This window comes from Sesamum indicum, linkage group LG8 (genome assembly GCF_026168435.1).
Source record: "Sesamum indicum cultivar Baizhima isolate 11 linkage group LG8, ASM2616843v1, whole genome shotgun sequence".
NCBI lineage: Eukaryota > Viridiplantae > Streptophyta > Magnoliopsida > Lamiales > Pedaliaceae > Sesamum > Sesamum indicum.
In genome coordinates, this window is record NC_142664.1 from 13,850,644 (window position 1) to 13,855,607 (window position 4,964).

A 4,964-nucleotide genomic window follows, 5' to 3' on the forward strand; every position below is an offset into this window, starting at 1 on the left:
ACCTGAGTTTATTCCTAGTGTGCAGAATATATGGCAACATAATATTATTGGGACGCCTATGTATGCTGTGACACGCAAACTCAAAGCATTGAAACCAATCTTCCGAGAGCAAAGGAGGAATAAAGGGGACCTATCGCACAATGTCCAAATGGCAAAAGGGTTTCTTGAAGCAGCACAACTACTAGTAAGCTCAAGCAGGCGAGATGAGCTATACATACAACTAGAACACTGTTGCCGACACGTACTAGCCAAAGCAACAAAATTGGAGCAGATTATGCTACAACAACGTGCGAAGATGCAGTGGATGAAGGGCGGTGATCAGTTCTCCTGAGTGTTCTTTCGGAAGACTGCCCAACGAAGATCATCAAGAAGGATCTTCCAGATCAACGATGACCAGGGATCCACTCACACTGATCCAGAAGAAGTTATTAATGAGTTTGTCACATATTACCAAAGCCTACTAGGGGGAGACAGATGACAAACAGCTATTGACATTCGGTTTCTCAGACCGTGGGCTAGGCACATTTTGAGTAATGAGGAATCTACCGCTTTACTGTTATCGTTCACACCAGCAGATGTTAAACAGGTAGTTTTTGACATTGATGAGGACAAGGCCCCAGGCCCGGACGGATACTCATCGGGCTTCTTCAAAGCAGCATGGCCTATTGTTGGACAGGAGGTGACTTCGGTAGTACTGGACTTCTTTAGTACAGGCCGACTTCTGAAGCAGATAAATACTACACTTTTGGCGCTCATACCAAAAGTACATTCCCCTACGACGGTTAGTGATTTTCGGCCCATAGCATGTTGTAATGTGATTTACAAGATCATTGCAAAGCTCATTGTCCAAAGACTGAGTGTGATAATGGACAAACTGACCAGCCCATGCCAAGCGGCATTTGTGCCGGGACACAGCATTGGAGATAACATCATGTTAGCACAGAAAATCTTTACGGGATACAACCAGTCTCGTCTACCTCCTAGATGTGCTCTGAAAGTTGACATCCGGAAGGCATATGACACAGTGGATTGGGATTTCTTGACAGCAGTTATGGAGATGTTTGAGTTCCCTATTACTTTTGTGAAGTGGATTGAGGAGTGTGTGACAACGCCTTCATTCTCTGTTGGACTAAATGGAAAGCCCCATGGATTCTTTCGAGGAGCCAGAGGACTTCGGCAAGGTGACCCTTTATCACCCTACCTATTTGTGCTTGTGATGGAAGTCGGCTTCCTGCAGTTGATTGATCAGGAGGAGATATTTTCCTATCATTGGAAATGCGAGGCAGCCAGGATCTTTCAGTTGGGGTTTGCTGATGATGTGATATTATTTTGCCGTGCTGATATGAACTCTCTAAGAATCTTTAAAGCAGGACTGGATCGTTTTGCCGAATGGTCGGGTCTTAGACTGAACGTGCAGAAAAGCCACTTGACTATCTCAAGCTCAGCGCAAGCATTGCGTGAGGAGATGTTGGCTCTACTCGGATTTCAGGAAGGGGCTCTTCCAATGAGGTATCTGGGATTACCTCTTATATCGTCTCGACTAACTATTGCAGATTGCCGTCCACTACTACTGAAGATTGACAAACGGATTGTTGGATGGGAAGGTAGCACTATATCTTATGCTGGTAGAGTACAAATTATTAAATCTGTACTTATAGCACTGAGTCTTTATTGGGCATCGGAATTTATATTACCGAAAAAAGTCATTAATGAAATTGAGAAAAGGTTACGAGCTTTCTTGTGGAAGGGAACGACGAATAGTGGCTATGCCAAGGTTGCGTGGAAAGATATATGCCGACCAAAGGAGGAGGGAGGACTTGGATACAAGAATATCAGTACCTTCAACCGTGCATTGATGACAAAAAAACTGTGTGATGTCATTAGATGCGACAGGACATCGATTTGGGTTGAATGGCTGTACTAGGGACGTCTACAACACACCTCTATATGGACGATTACGGACCATGGCGGCTCATGGGGATGGAGGAAAATCCTTCGATTACGGATGTTCCTCCGAACCATGGTAGACTACCAGATTGGAGATGGGAGGAATATCTTCTTATGGCAGGATCCGTGGCATCACCTTGGCCCTCTTTGTGACTCCTTCCCACGAGGACCGAGACTACTTGGACTAGATGAGTCATCCAGACTTAGCACGGTGATTCATGAAGGAGTATGGCAGTGGCCCCTTATCACGGATCTTGAGTGTTTGGAGATCACACATGTATTACCCACTATTTTTGGAGGGGAAGACCATATAATATGGAGATTTGAAAATGGTCGACCAACAGCACAGGCTATTTATGAGTTACTTGACCCACCAGGACCGAAAGTAGGCTGGTCTTCACTACTTTCGGGATCACTTAAAATTCCACATCACATCTTTATTCTATGGCTTGCCATCCAAGGAAAGTTGGCTACGACAGATAAACCATGGCTTGCTCACCTTGGCACATGTATCCTATGCAATGAAGGTGTAGCACCCCCTACTCGCTACATCTAATTATCACTATTTCATCCTTTCTTTAATCAGAACTCATTCTATAAGTAATTCTCTTTCAACCAGTAAAATAAATTCTAATTTATCAATATAATATTATATGTCACAAAAGATAATATATACCACCAAAAGTAATATCTACCCTCACTACATGTTCTCGTGTACATAACCTCAAGAAAAATCATACCACAACTTTAAACATAAATCCCGATAAAAGACCAGAATATTTACAATCCAATAATAAAAAACTTTGGCTTCAGAAGTCACGGCTAACCCACCTAATAAAGACAACGGCACCGCTCAAAGTCAATGTGGCTAGTCAGTGTGACCTATCTCCTGAAAAGTACGTGGCAAGGAATGAGCTGCCTACTCAATAAGTATAGCTGATCAGTTTATATATACATACAGGCAACAATTTCACGTACATGCAGTCACATCGACTAACAGTCATTGACAATAGCAACAGCAAATATAAGCAGTAATACCTATTCACAATTATAAATCAAGCTATGACACAATATTCAACATTATCGTTTATTAGCTAAGGGCCCCACTTACTCTAATTGGTATACATCAGTCAATGGTTTCGCCGGCCATCATCATATCATATACAGCACAGGATACCCGTTGTGTGATATCCCCACACTCTTTTACTTCAGCTGTGTAGCAATATAGCACAGGACATCACAACAAACATGGTACCCCCACACCACCCCAGTGTGTAGCTAACAAGCACAGGATATTCCCTGCTGCCCCGGAATACCCCGGTACCCTACGCGCCATGGTACCTAGCTTAATTCACATATTTTTCATATCTCAATATCAATCACATTTTCATAAACCATTGACTGTATTTCCAACTAGGTAAGCATCATCTTTTATTTCAATTCACGATCATCATTATTTTCTTTATAATAATCACTTCCTCAACAACAACTCCCAATTTGATTTCATCAACAATCAATTATATGATTATCACATAATCATATCCCGCATATCTCTACATTACCATTACATATCACATAGTAACAATTTCACCAATATTATGATAATCTAGCAAATAATCCACAACTAATTATATAAACAATCAATATACGAAAGCCACGCATAATAATATAAAACCAAGTCCACGTTCGCATCCAAAAAATCAATATATATTATATATACAATACTACACATATAGATATATATATATATAAATCCAATTAGCTATACTTACCGTAAATCCCCAAAATACTTCGATTCGCGAGGGACTGCTCAACTCTCTATCTCGTCGTCACGTCCTATAATAAATTATAATACGTATAATCAATATATTTAATTTACCAAATAATTCATAAGAATTCACTTAATCAAACCCCTTATATATTTATAACTGTCATTTTTAATAACATTCGTAAATTATATTACCACTGAAACCTCCTTTCCCTAATTAATAACATAATATTTCTAAAATATAACATCCGAAGTATTTCTATGAATTTTCTGTCAATTTACCGTTGCTATACAATTTAATTAAGCAACAATACATAGAATTACATATTTGGTTAATCATTCCGATGGAATTGTGTAAATTAACTATAAGAATAATTAAATCTAACAAATTTAATATTTTAATTACCCAACTATATCATTTTTATAGCAATTGTGATATTTAATTTGACACTAATATAAATAGCCAAAATCATAAAACACTCCGATTAAATAGTTCACCGCTCAATATAATCAATATTTAATAAACGGACTAATTAAATAATATAATTATATAAATTAATAGAAATTAAATTACAATTTTCGTACCTCTGTTTTTCCGAAATGTGTGTGTGCGTCGCTGTGTGTGTATGAATGTGTGTGTGTGAGTTTGTATTATGTGTGTGTGTGCATATTAATATGGAAGAGAGGCCCACCGCCTCATTCATTCTACACTCTCTCTCTCTCCCCTCAATTCTACAATATATTATTTATATATATAATATTATTATTTTATATATTTAATTAAACTTTTCTCAAAATACCCATTACGTCCTTTCTAATTTTCTAATTAATATAATTTGCTTTCAAATTATTACGAACTCCAATTTAATCCGTTCAAGTTTTATTATATCCCAAATTCAATCTATAATTTTATTTACTAATTACATCTAAATTTCTAATAATTACCAATTAGTCTCCCAATTACATACAAAATTCTACGGACGTCACAGAAGGAATGACAGAGACACATGCACATTTATTCTTCCAATGCAAATTTAGTCGAAGATGCCTCACAGAAATTCGAAGAACGATACGATTCCTGTGGCCCAATAGAGAGTGGAAAGATGACATTACATGGGCTTCACAGAGATGGAGGGGTAAATACATCATCAACATGTCTTATAGAGCACTACTTGCAGCATGTGTATACCACATTTGGAAGGAAAGAAACCTGAGACGATTCGATCACACCAAGAGGACGCCTACTACC

General features: G+C 38.4%; 1 long non-coding RNA gene across 1 annotated transcript; it reads right to left on the reverse strand.

The window, feature by feature from the left end:
- Positions 1–2,578: 2,578 nt before the first annotated feature.
- Positions 2,579–4,413, reverse strand: LOC148787218 (uncharacterized). Its single transcript, XR_016066982.1, has 3 exons — positions 4,301–4,413; positions 3,720–3,783; positions 2,579–2,836 (listed from the first exon to the last, which is right to left on the reverse strand). It is a non-coding gene; the product is annotated as an uncharacterized LOC148787218 (long non-coding RNA).
- Between the last annotated feature and the right edge of the window lie 551 nt (positions 4,414–4,964).